We start from the raw sequence: 14,182 nt of genomic DNA, 5'->3' as shown, positions 1-14,182 counted from the left end.
CTAGACATGAGAAATACAAATACTACAAACAACTTCTTCTATAGTATATGCTTAAGAAATACATAGTCAACCAGAAACTGGCATATATTTGTCAAATCAAGTTGTAGATGTCAGTTTTCTATGCAAATTAATTCCCCGGGATGATTTAATTTCAGTGCTTTTACTCATAAAATTACATATTTGGCTCTTCCCCACCCCATTCCACATTCTTAAGCTTATGTTATTTAAATCTGAAGAAAAAAATAAAAATAAGTAAAGACACTACTTTCAGTAAGAAACATACACATCAGGGGAACTTGAGGGCTTGATCTGTTCCCACAAGTGAGCTACAAAATGGAGCATTTGAGCTGTTCCACACATATCAAGCTCAAAGACTATTTATCTGAAACATCCAACAAATGGAGGCTATGGTGTTTTCTTGGCTTAATTAGTCAAAGGATTTCCTCCACTTTCCATCTTGTTTTGCATCAACAGACCCAACCGAAAGTCAGAGAGAAACCTCTTTGTTGCACAGCATATCCTCCATGGTCACTGCTTCTATTGTGACTGTTGGAACTCATAAGTGCTAGTGAAGCAGGCGATGGATGGGCCCCAGGCTGAGCAGCTGGAATCTGTCCCCTGTGGACAGATATTCCAAGATAAAGATAATGGCAGGAGCAAGGAGGAGCTGAGTCCTGCTTGGACAAAAGATAAAGAGGCCATGTATTTCTCATTCTTGAGGTCAAGGAGACCTCCCTGACTACACATCCGCAGAAAGGCTCCTCGGGGGTCAAAAAGGGAGGGGGCACCACCCCATAATAGGTGTGTCAACCTCCCCATAGTCCTCTGTGCTGGAATCCCTCTTGACAAAAAGATGCGCACACATGTCGGGAAGGGATCTAAGACAGGTCAGGTGTGGAAAAAGAAGTGAGATAATTAGCCAAAGGTAAACAAAGCCCGGGAAGAATCGCCCTATATGAGTGATTTGAGTCCCCTCTCTGGTGCGCTCCTCCTCATTAGGGAGGACGCCCACACCCTTTCTCTCTGGGTGTGCATCTCTGCCTTGCTTCTGTCTTAACCAAACGAACTGTTTCTCTATGTGCTCTCTCACTTGTGCAGTGTCTCTAATTATAAACTTTGTATGTGTTTTCACAGTTTTTGCCTCCCTGAGAAATTCATTTTTCAACAGGGGCGAAGCCAGCAAAAGCCAACTTTGCTTCTAGCCTGTAGCCCCTGGCGGACTGGTGGCTAGGATTCCTGGTTTTCAGCCAGGTTACCCAGGTTCATTTCCTGAGCAGGAACTAAGATCTCGCTTCAAGCCAACACACACTGCTGTCTCTTCAAGGTCACTAGGATTGTTGATCGGGGTCATATTGTTTAAGGCAGGTTTGCAAAGGGAGATGTAAATGGTGGAAGAGCCATTTTCCTGTAGGTGGTTTGAACTCAGACTTAATTGAGGGCTTCAGAAAGGAGGGATGGCCCCAGAGAACATTAAAGAGAACTTGACCAGCCTGACTTTCAGTGAGATTAGAGGCATAAAAGATCATATTTTAAAAAATGGCACCATACTTATGCCTCCAGTCAAGATATATTAATAAGGATTAGATTTACATTTTCACGTAAAACAAACTTAAAAAAAACTGGCCAAAATATATGAAAAACTAGTTCTCAAGTCATCATGCAATGAAGGACAGTGATTACTGAGATTTGAAAACAAACTAGTCAACCTAACTATTGATGAGATGTATGAGGTAAATATGATTAAAAAGTGGCAACAGATATCAAATGTTTGGAGATGGGACAGGTCATGAGCCATAAAAGTAAGTAAGGACTCAGACAAGCAAGAATGTAAAGAAAGATGAAGGGTGATTCTTTAGTTTGGGTTTTTATTTTATTTTGATTTTTGCTTGTTTTGTTTCTGTTCTCTTCTAGACACATGCTCCAAGTTTAGAGGTGAGATGGAGAGGCCCTAAATACAATGCAATTTGTGGCCAAAGTTCAGTAACTCAGGACCAGGAAAAAATGAATTTAAAAAAATCATATCGACTGGTGGCAGCTGTATTTAAAGGGGATATGAGTTCTGTAAGGGATCCCAAACCAAAAGGATTGAACTATAAGACTGACCCATTTTCCCTACAGAGTTGTTGAGGTGTATTTCATTTTACCTTATACTAGATCTTTAAAGCCCAAACTGTAGTGGAGGAGTGGCGACTGTCCACTGAGTTGAGGTAGTAAATAATTCAGCTTGAATCCTCATATGGCTTCAATTTTTACATAATAGAGGTGAAAAGCAAATGTCTAAGAAATAGTTCTCAGGGACTTCCCTGGTGCTCCAGTGGGTAAGACTCTGCGCTCCCAGTGCAGGGGGTCCAGGTTCGATCCCTGGTCAGGGAACTGGATCCCACATGCATGCCTCAACTAAAGATCTCGCATGCCACAACTAAGATCTCACATGCCGCAACTAAGACCCAGTGCAGCCAAAATAAACAAACAAATAAATAAATAATAAAAAAAGAAGAAATAGTTCTCACTTGTATTTGGAAGGTTTTCTTATTATTATCAGTGACCTAAGTAAAAAGAAATTTCACAAGCTATTAACATTATTTAAATATTCAAACAATAAAAAAGAAAACTCCCTCTCCAGAAGACCTGGATAGTGCCTCCCAGCCACGCTGAACCGGCTCTGGGCTTTCCAGACGCTGGGTTCCCTCATTTTCTTCTGCTGGGTCAGCTATGGCGGCCGTGAAGACCCTGAACCCCAAGGCTGAGGTGGCCTGAGCCCACGCGGTGTTGGCCCTCAACATCAGCGTGGCCTGGGGGCTGCAGTATGTGCTGAGGACCAACTTGGGGCCTAAGGGCACCATGAAGATGCTTGTTTCTGGTGCTGGAGACATCAAGCTCACTAAAGATGGAAATGTGCTACTTCATGAAATGCAAATTCAACACGCAACAGCCTCCTTAATAGCCAAAGTAGCAACAGCCCAGGATGACATAACTGGTGATGGTACTACTTCCAATGTCCTAATCATTGGAGAGCTCCTGAAGCAGGTGGATCTCTACATTTCTGAAGGTCTTCATCCCAGAATAATTACAGAAGGATCTGAAGCTCCAAAGGAAAAGGCACTTCAGTTTTTGGAACAAGTCAAACTAAGCAAAGAGATGGACAGGGAAACACTTATAGATGTGGCCAGAACATCTCTACGTACTAAAGTTCATGCTGAACTTGCTGATGTCTTAACAGAGGCTGTAGTGGACTCCATTTTAGCCATTAAAAAACAAGATGAACCTATTGACCTCTGCATGGTTGAGATCATGGAGATGAAACATAAATCTGAAACTGATGCAAGCTTAATCAGAGGTCTTGTTTTGGACCATGGGGCATGGCATCCTGATATGAAAGAGAGAGTAGAAGATGCGTACATCCTCACATGCAATGCGTCATCAGAATATGGAAAAACAGAAGTGAATTCTGGTTTTTTTTTTTTTTTACAAGAGTGCAGAGGAGAGAGAGAAACTCGTGAAAGCCGAAAGAAAATTCATTGAAGACAGAGTTAAAAAAATGATTGACCTGAAAACGAAAGTCCATGGTGATTCAGATAAAGGATTTGTTGTTATTAATCAAAAGGGAATTGACCCCTTTTCCTTAGATGCTCTTGCAAAAGAAGGCATGGTAGCTCTGCACAGAGCTAAAAGGAGAAATATGGAAAGGCTGACTCTTGCTTGTGGTGGAGTAGCCCTAAATTCTCTTGATGACCTAAATCCTGATTGTTTGGGACATGCAGGACTTGTCTATGAATATACATTGGGAGAAGAGAAGTTCACCTTTATTGAGAAGTGTAACAATCCTTGCTTGGTCACATTATTGATCAAAGGACCAAATAAGCACACACTTACTCAAATCAAAGATGCAATAAGAGATGGCTTGAGGGCTGTTAAAAATGCTATTGATGATGGCTGTGTAGTTCCCGGTGCTGGTGCAGTGGAAGTGGCAATGGCAGAAGCCCTGATTAAATACAAGCCCAGTGTAAAGGGCAGGGCCCAACTTGGAGTTCAAGCATTTGCTGATGCATTGCTCATGATTCCCAAGGTTCTTGCTCAGAACTCTGTTTTTGACCTTCAGGAAACACTAGTTAAAGTTCAAGCAGAACATTCAGAATCAGGTCAACTTGTGGGTGTAGACTTGAATACAGGTGAGCCAATGGTAGCAGCAGAAGTAGGCGTATGGGGTAACTATTGTGTAAAGAAACAGCTTCTTCATTCCTGCACTGTGATTGCCACCAACATTCTCCTGGTTGATGAGATCATGAGAGCTGGAATGTCTTCTCTAAAAAGCTGAATTGAAGCTTCCCTTGTATCATCTGAATCATAGACTCTACAGAGCGATCCTAAGAATATAGCTATGGAATTTTTGTCCAAGCTTCAAATGATTTTCAAAGGATTTTCTTTTCCCATATAAAAAAAGAAGAGAACACTGGCACCTATTCAGATTCTGAGGTTCTGAAATTATAATTACAGTATTTTAAAAATTGCACTGTAGTGTACACATACAGGCCATACTTGCCAATAAACAGGATGTTTTGCTTTAGCTTCAGTGATATAAAAATACATGATAGGCACATGTTATCTACCTTCTTATTAAATATTCCTTAGAAAACAACAACACCAAAAAAAAAAGAAAACTCCTTTAGTTTCAGCATAAACACACAGGCACTCCTTCCCACTAAATGCTCTCTCATCTTTATGACATCCTTTTGCTAATTTATAGCTGGGATTTCTGCCATGCTTCTAGTGAAATAAGACATGTTTATGACTAAGGCTTTCACACTTTCAAAAAATTTTCAACTAGATACTTGAAAAACTTAACAATATCTTCCTCCCCTAAAGTCAGTATAATTCACAGAGATATAAATATTGAGCAATTTGAATTTCTTGTGGTTGCCAAACTTACAACCATATTTTACAGTTAGTGGATTAAGAACACCTTTAGTTCTCTCTTGAGTTTGTCAGAAGAGTAACTTGATTTCTTTCACCTGCTTTCATACTTTTCACCTTATGTCGTTAGACCATGGGATTTTATATTATTTCTCCCAATGGAAAATATAAGACTTCCATAAATGAGGGCTTGACATTTAAAATGTTTATTGCTTATTAGGTATATGATTTGCAAATATTTTCTCTCATTCTGTAGGTTGCTTTTTCATTTCGTTGATTGTTCCTTTTGCTGTGCAGAAGCTTTTGAGTTTAATGTAGTCTCACCTGTTTATTTTTGCTCTTGTTGTCTGTGCTTTTGGTGTCATATCCAAAAATTCATTGCTAAGACCAATGTCAAGGAGCTTTTCCTGTACACTTTCTTCTAGGAATTTTATGGTTTCAAGTCTTAAATTTAAGTCTTTAACCATTTTGAGTTGATTTTTGTGTATGGTGTATGATAAAGGTATAATTTCATTCTTTTGCATTTCTGTATACCATTTCCCAAACAACATTGAAGAGACTATCCTTTCCCCGTTGTGTATCTTTTTTAAAATTGAGATATACTGACATAAAACATTATATTCATTTCAGGTGTACATCAGAATGATTTGGTATTTGTATATATTGTGAAATCACCCACCACAATAAATCTAGTTAGCATCTGTCACTATACATAGCTACAACTTTTTTTTCTTGTAATGAGAACTTTAAAGACTTACTCTCTTATCAACTTTCAAGTATGCAATACAGTATCATTAACTACAGTCACCATGCTGTACATTACTTCTCCATGATTTATTTATTTTATAACTGGGTGAAATGGGTGAAGGTGGAAATGGATGAAGGTGGTCAAAAGGTATAAACTTCCAGGTATAAACTTCCCATTGTGTATTCTTGGTGCACATGATAAAGCTAATACCATATAATCTCACTTATATATGGAATCTTAAAAAAAAGTCAAACTCACAGAAGGAGAAAGTAGAACAGTGGGTTACCAGGGGCTAGAGGGTGACAGAAATGGAGAGGTGTCAGTCAAAGGGTATAAACTTTCAGTTGTGAGGTAAATAAGTTCTGGGGATCTAACCTACAGCATGGTGACTATAGTTAATAACACTATATTGTATATTTGAAATTTGCTAAAAGAGTAGATCTTAAGTATTCTCACCACACACAAAAAATGGTAACTATGTGAGGTGATATATGTGTTAATTAGCTTCATTGTGGTAATCATTTCATACATATATATATATATATATACACACACACACATATATATATATATCAAGTTGCAACGCTGTATACCTTAAATGTATACAACTTTAATTTGTCAATTATACCTCAAAAAAGCTGGAATAAAATAAAATAAAATACAGGTTCATTGCTTCATAATGTTTCCATTTGGCAGTGAGACCCAGGATTGCACTACCAGTAGATATGCAATGTATTTAAATATAAAAATTTTCCTCAGCATGCACTGTCAATAAACATAGATAATTTGGCTTTGTTTTTGAACATGTTACAAACAGGATATTAATTCTTAGATGACTTAGCTCAAAGGTCGATTCCAGAACAGACTCTGGCAACACCCACATACTCCTGTAATAGGTTCTAATAAGAAACACAAACATATATCACGCCTATAAACCCAAGTTTCAATCACTACTTTGGACCCAGAAGTAAGGATGGTGAAACCAACACTACTGTGCTTCCATACAGCTTCTCTACCAGGCCTACAAACTCATCTGACAGCCCTAAGATCAGCCAGTATATCCTACTTCCTGATATGTATCAGGTATTTTAAAAATATTTTTATTGTAAAATTAATGATCCATGTAGAAAATTCAGAAAATCCAGAATTGTAAAGAAGAAAATAAAATAACCTATAGTTCTATATTCTAAAGATAACTTCCATTTTTTTGGTGTGTTTCCTAGAAATATTTTTTATCTTTTTGCTTTTGTTATATTATCATGAACACCTTTTCATATCCTTAGACATTCTGTAAAAGGAATTTTAATGGTTGTATAATGTTTTACTATATTCAGGTAATATATAATTTATTTAACCACATTGCTATAGTGAAGAACCTGTTTTAAACATTTTTTAATATTGTAATGTGGTGCATGTGCTGGAATATAATCCTCTAACTCACAGGAGATACACACTTCATGCATTTCTCTTTTAAATCATCTAGCATCCTTGTCTTGGCTCACCAACACTCTCTCTATCACACTATCTTGGAAACAATAATTAGTCACAGGGTGTTTTCGTGACCTAAGTGCAGGTCAATCCAAGACATTTTCTGGTTTGATAGAGAGATGCTATGAAAATAGGGGAAGAAATGCTCTTTTATCTCTGGAGTTGCTAAAGCAGACAGGGTGGAAACCTGCAGCTGCTGGGGTTCGTATTTTCTTCTTTGAGAGGAAATCCATCTGAAGAGTGAAGTCAAGTAAAACAAGCAGAGAGAAATGATAGATGAAGTGCAGGAATGTCCTGGCACATACTGGTCCTTGCTGCCTGACCCTGGGCCCTGGGGATTGCAACTCCTCCTTCAATTTTGAGAATTTCCTTTGTAGTTTTTCTAGCTTTAGGAACAGCCACATTTCCACTTTTCATTTAAATTATTTTGGGCTGGGTAACTGTCACAATTGAAAAAACTTTTGTTTATTTTGGCATCTATAATTTCTTTCTGAAGACTACTTTTTAAAGTAGAACTTAGGGTTCAAAGAATAATATTTCAAAGCTCTTGATACATATTGCAAAATCGAATTACAGAGAATTAACATCAACTTGCACTCTGTCAGTAATGAATGTACGCCATAGACAGGTTTCTGAAAAATCTCCAAATGATGATACAACTGTTGTCTTAAGGTTGCTTCTAATTCTGAATTTTTATTTTATTTATTCCACCAATATTTATAAAGCAGCTGCTACAGTGTGCCAGGAACTGTCCATGAATTAGAATACAAAAAATGACGACACAGGCCTGACTTAAATGAGTTCACATCTGGTTGGGGAAGAAGAAGCCTTCCTATCCAAATATATCATGGACTTCCCTGGTGGCATGGTGGTTAAGAATCCACTTGCCAATGCAGGGGACACAGGTTCGATCCCTGGTCCAGGAAGAGCCCACATGCCGCGGAGCAACTAAGCCCATACACCACAACTACTGAGTCTGCGCTCTAGAGCCCACGTGCCACAACTACTGAAGCCCGTGCATGTAGAGCCCATGCTCCGCAACAAGAGAAGCCAACGCAATGAGAAGCCCTTGCATCACAACAGAGAGTAGCCCCCTCTCGCCACAACTAGAGAAAGACCGCGCGCAGCAACGAAGACCCAACACAGCCATACATATATACATACATAAATAAATAAATAAAACCAAATATATCATGATGCAATGAGTAATATAACAATAACATGCTTGGAAAGTGAGCAAATGGGAGGCTATCAGCACCTGGACTGGCTTTGTGGAATTGATAGAAGGTATACAAGTTTAAGAGTCTCCCCACAAGAGGGGATAAGAACTGTGGAACAGGCATACCCATAGAAACGATCTGAGAAAGCTGCAGAATCCCTAATAGGGTTGAAGGAAGGTATTTTTCTCCTGAAATCAGTCAGTAGAGACTGCAAGAGGTGACTGCTTCTTCAAATGCAAAGTCAGTAATGTAAGACTTCAAGGAACATGAAAAAAATTGAGAAAGCATGATACTACCAAACGAACACATTTTCCAGTAACTGACCCAAGAAATGGAGATATGCGATTTGCCTGATAAAGAATTTAAAATACTTGTTTTAAAATACTGAACCATTACATTGTATAGCTGAAATATAATGTTAAATATCAACTATGCTTGTATGAAAAAATAAAGCAAAAGAGTTGTTTTCACAAAATTCAGTGAGCTACAAGAAAACAGAAAGACAATACAATGAAATCAGGAAAGCAATACGTGAACAAAATGAGAAGGTTAATATAAAGATAGAAATAATAAAAAAGAATGAAACAAACTTGGGAGCTAAATATTACAATGAAGAAATGAAAAATGCAATAGGGAACATCAATGTCAGAGTGGATTAAGCAGAAGAAAAAAATATGTGAAGTAGAATACAAATCGTTTGAAACTATCCAGTCAGAAGAGAACAAAGGAAAATGAAAAAGAGTTCAGAAAGCCTACATGAACTATAGGAAATTATTAAGAGAAGCAATCTAACGATATCACTGAGAAATAATCTATACATTATTGGCATCCCAGAAGGAGGAGAAAGGGAAAAAGGAGTAGAAAGGTTATTTAAAGAATTAATGGCTGAGAACTTCCCAAGTCTGGGGAGAGATCTGAACATCCAAGTTTATGAAATTCCTAGGCTGCCCCAAAATTTCAAAACAAGATAATCTTCTCCAAGGCACTTTATTAAAAAAAACAAAAAAACAAAAAAAAACAAAAACTGTCTAAAATCAAAGAGAAAGAGAGGATTTTAAAAGTAGCAAGAGAAAAAAAATTACACACAAGGGAACTCCTGTAAGGCTATCTGCATATTTCTCAGCAGAAACTTTGCAGGCCAGGAGAGAATAGAATGACATAGCCAAAGTGCTGAAAGAAAAAAAGTGGTAACCAGAATATTTTACCAGGCAAGGTTGCCCTTCAGAAATGAAGGAGAGACAAAGATGCTACCAAATAAACAAAAGCTGAGGGTGTTCATCACCACTACACCTGCCTTACAAGAAATGCTGAATGGAATTACCTCTGTTTGCAGATAATTTGATCTTATATATAGAAAATCCTAAAGACTCCATCAAAAAATTGTTAGAATTAATAAACAAATTAAGTAAAGTTGTAGGATACAAAATCAATATTAAAAAAATCAGTTGCATTTCTATACATCAACAATGAAATACCTGAAAGAGAAATAAAGAAAACAATCTCAATTACAATAGCATCAAAAACAATAAAATATTTAGGCATAAATTTAACCAAGGATGCAAAAAATTCATACACTGAAAATTATAAAATGTTTAAGAAAGAAATGTAGAGACACAAATAAATGGCACAATATCCCCTGTTTGTGGATCAGAAGAATTAATATTATTCAAATGCCCATAATACTCAAGGCCACCAATAGATTTAATGCAATCCGTATCAAAATTCCAAAGACATTTTTCACAGAAACAGAAGAACAATTCTAAAATTTGTATGAGACCATAAAAACCCCAAATATTCAAGGCAATCTTGAGAAAGAACAAAGCTGAAGACATCATACTTTTTGATTTCAAAATACATTACTAAACTATAGTAACCAAAACAGTATTACTGGCAAAAGTGGACACATAGACATATGGAACAGAATTGTGAGCCCAGAAATAAATCCATGCATATATGGCCAACTAATATTTGACAAGGGAACCAAAAGTATTCAGTGGGGAAAGCATAGTCTCTTCAATAAATGGTGCTGGGAAAACTGGATATTCACATGCTAGAAGAACGAAATTGGACCTCTATCTTAAACCATTCACAAGAATTTACTTGAAATGGAATAAAGACTTGAATGTAAAACCTGAAACTATAAAACTACTAGAAGATGAAGGGAAAAACATCATTGACACTGGTCTTGACCATGACTTTTTGGATGTGGTGCCAAAAGCACAAGCCACAAAGGCAAAAACAAAAAAGTGGAACTATATCAAACCAGAAAGCTTCTGCATAGCAAAAGAAACAATCAACAGAATAAAAAGGCAACCTACAGAATGGAAGAAAATATAGGCAAACCATATATCGGATAAAGGATTAATATCCAAAATACATAAGGAACTCATATAACTCAGTAGCAAAACAACAAAAAACAATCCAACTAAAAAATGGGCAGAGGACCTAAATAGACATTTTTCCAAAGACATACAGACAGCCAATAGGTACATGAAAAGATGCTCAACATCACTAATCATCAGGAAAATGCAAATCAAAACCATAATGACATATCACCTCACACGTGTTAAAATGGCTTTTATAAAAAAGGCAAGTGATAACAAGTGTTGGCGAGGATGTAGAGAGAAAGGAACCCTCCTACACTGTTGGTGGGAATGTAAATTTGTGCAGCCACTATGGAAAACAGTATGGAGATTCCTCAAAAAGCTAAAAATAGAGCTACCATATGATCCAACAATCTCATTTCTGGGCATATATCCTAAAAAATGAAATCACTATTAGAAGAGATAGCTGCACTTCCATGTTCAGTGCAGCATTATTCACAATAGCCAAGATAGGAAAATAACCTAAATGTCCACTAAATGTCCATTGATGGATGAATGGATAAATGGATAAAGAAAATTATATATATATAATTATTATATTATTATATATATTATTATAATTATATAATATAATGGAATATTATTCAGCCACAAAAATGAAGGAAACCCTGCCATTTGCAACAACCTGAATGGGCCTTGAGAGAGCATTATGCTAAGTGAAATAAGTCAGAACAAAAAAGACAAATACTTTATAATCTCACTTATATGTAGGGATCTAAAATAGCTGAACTCATAGAAACAGAGTAAAATACTAGTTGCCAGGGGGCTGAGGGGTGTAGGAAATGGGAATATTTTGGTCAAAGGTACAAACTTGCAGTTATAAGATGAATAAGTTCTGGAGATCTAATGTACAACAGGATTACTATAGTTAACAATACTACATCATACACTTGAAACTGCTGACAGAATAAGTCTTAAACATTCTCACCACAAAAAGTGGTAATTATGTGAGATGATGGAGGTATTAAACAACCTTATTGTGGTAATCATTTCACAATATATATATTTATCAGAGCATCACACTGTACATCTTAAACTTACACACTGTTATATGCCATTGTGTCTCAATAAAGTTGATTAAAAAAAAAATGCTAAAAAAGAAGTTGCATGGCCCCTGCTGTTTTTCCGTGATATGCTCTGCCAGAAAAAAAAAGTGTCAGTAAAGCTGTTGGCAAGTTCCTTTTGAACCCCATCTCTTGATATCAGAAATGACTAGCTTGTATATTGTTCTGAATCTAAAACTCAACTAGTGAGAAAATGAACAAGATTGTCTGCTGGGGTTTAAAAAACTTTTCTGGGAAATTTTCCCCAGCTGAAAATTTCTTTACTGATTTAACTGACCTGGTTATTTCTTTTGTTATTCATTTTATTTACTCCTATATTACATACCTCACCATTACATTTTATTTAACAGTCTTTCTGTGAGTAGTAGGCCTCAGTCTTGAATTTCACTGGTCTATAATACCTTTCTTTATATTTAATGTTACTAAAGTTCATTGAATTTCCAAATGAATCTCCTTTGTAACATCTCTATGTCTTTTTCTATCAAATATAGTCATTTTCCAAAATGGTAGCATGAAGTATCATTTACATATAATATTATTCAACAATTCTGTGATGCTAAACATTTCATCAGCCTCCATAAATAGTGTATGATTTTTAAAAGTTAAAAAGAGGATGTGAATGGGAGAAAATATTTGCAAACGAATCAATGGACAAAGGATTCATCTCCAAAATATATAAACAGCTCATTCAGCTCAATATTAAAGAAACAAACAACCCAATCCAAAAATGGGCAGAAGACCTAAATAGACATTTCTCCAAAGAAGACATACAGACGGCCACGAAGCACATGAAAAGATGCTCAACATCACTAATTATTAGAGAAATGCAAATCAAAACTACAATGAGGTATCACCTCACACCAGTTAGAATGGGCATCATCAGAAAATCTACAAACAACAAATGCTGGAGAGGGTGTGGAGAAAAGGGAACCCTCTTGCACTGTTGGTGGGAATGTAAATTGATACAGCCACTATGGAGAACAATATGGAGCTTCCTTCAAAAACTAAAAATAGAATTACCATATGATCCAGCAATCCCACTACTGGGCATATACCCTGAGAAAACCGTAATTCAAAAAGACACATGCACCCCAATGTTCATTGCAGCACTATTTACAATAGCCAGGTCATGGAAGCAACCTAAATGCCCATCAACAGACGAATGGATAAAGATGTGGTACATATATACAATGGAATATTACTCAGCCATAAGAAGGAACGAAACTCGGTCATTTGTAGAGACGTGGATGGATCTAGAGACTGTCATACAGAGTGAAGTAAGTCAGAAAGAGAAAAACAAATATCGTATATTAACGCATGTATGTGGAACCTAGAAAAATGGTACAGATGAACCGGTTTGCAGGGCAGAAGTTGAGACACAGATGTAGAGAACAAACGTATGGACACCAAGGGGGGAAAACCGCGGTGGGGTGGGGATGGTGGTGTGCTGAATTGGGCGATTGGGATTGACATGTATACACTGATATGTATAAAATTGATGACTGATTAAAAAAAAAAAAAAAAGAGGATGTCACCAGTAAAACAGCAACACTGACCTCTATCAACCAAACTTCCTGGGCAAGGATCCAAGAAGTCTAGGGACATTCTGTCTAATAATACTGGCCTAATCAAAGATATGTGCCCAAGAAAAGGAAATTCTATTTAGTGTCTGGTTAACAGCTAGTCCAATTAATGATATCAATTCTGTTTGTGAGAACAAAGAAGAACTTGGAGAGGAGGTGAGTTAGGGAGGCACATGCGGGCTGTGGAGGGGTCACCTTCCAACAAGGCTGTCACTCCATCCCCCCTCTTATCTGTCTACACTGGAGAAAGATAGGAAAGTAGTGAAGAGCCTGATACAGGACATTCACTCTAAAGCTGCTGAGGTGTAGAGGAGTCTGTGAAATATCCAGCAGCAAAAACACAAGCTGAGAGAGAGAACGGGTTATTACTTCCTCATATTTCCACTCAGAGATTTTCAGACAAGAAACTATTTAAGCCAAGTTGACTGCATTATTTTTTACCAGATGAAGAAAAAAAACAAATATATATATATAAAATATATAATATATATAGTCAACTGGTTTTTATACCGTTTTCAAAGATGGAGGCATAGCTCCCCCAAATGCAAACATTCCAAATGCAAACCATTTTTAGTCTTGAGGGTAATGGATGCGGAAGTATAATAGCTCCCATGGTCAGGGAATAACTGATAAAACTGAACGCTGCAGTTTATCCCTGGCCCTGGGAGCAGTCTGTCTGCTCCAAGTGCCAGCATTAAGAAGATACATCGTTTGGAGATTTTAACAGAAACAATAACAAAACCAACTAAAAGTCTTTTACGTAAGCTGTCCATTATGTAGGATG

At 37.0% G+C, this 14,182-nt stretch overlaps 1 pseudogene across 1 annotated transcript; it reads left to right on the top strand.

The window, feature by feature from the left end:
• Positions 1-364: 364 nt before the first annotated feature.
• On the top strand, positions 365-13,860 carry LOC309621100 (T-complex protein 1 subunit zeta pseudogene; annotated as a pseudogene). The gene has a single exon. The product of its transcript is annotated as a T-complex protein 1 subunit zeta pseudogene (transcript).
• Positions 13,861-14,182: the final 322 nt, after the last annotated feature.

The sequence above is a fragment of the Balaenoptera borealis genome (genome assembly GCF_965194805.1).
Source record: "Balaenoptera borealis genome assembly, chromosome: X".
NCBI lineage: Eukaryota > Metazoa > Chordata > Mammalia > Artiodactyla > Balaenopteridae > Balaenoptera > Balaenoptera borealis.
Note: the sequence above shows the minus strand (reverse complement) of the source record. Positions and strands in the feature narration are given on the sequence as shown.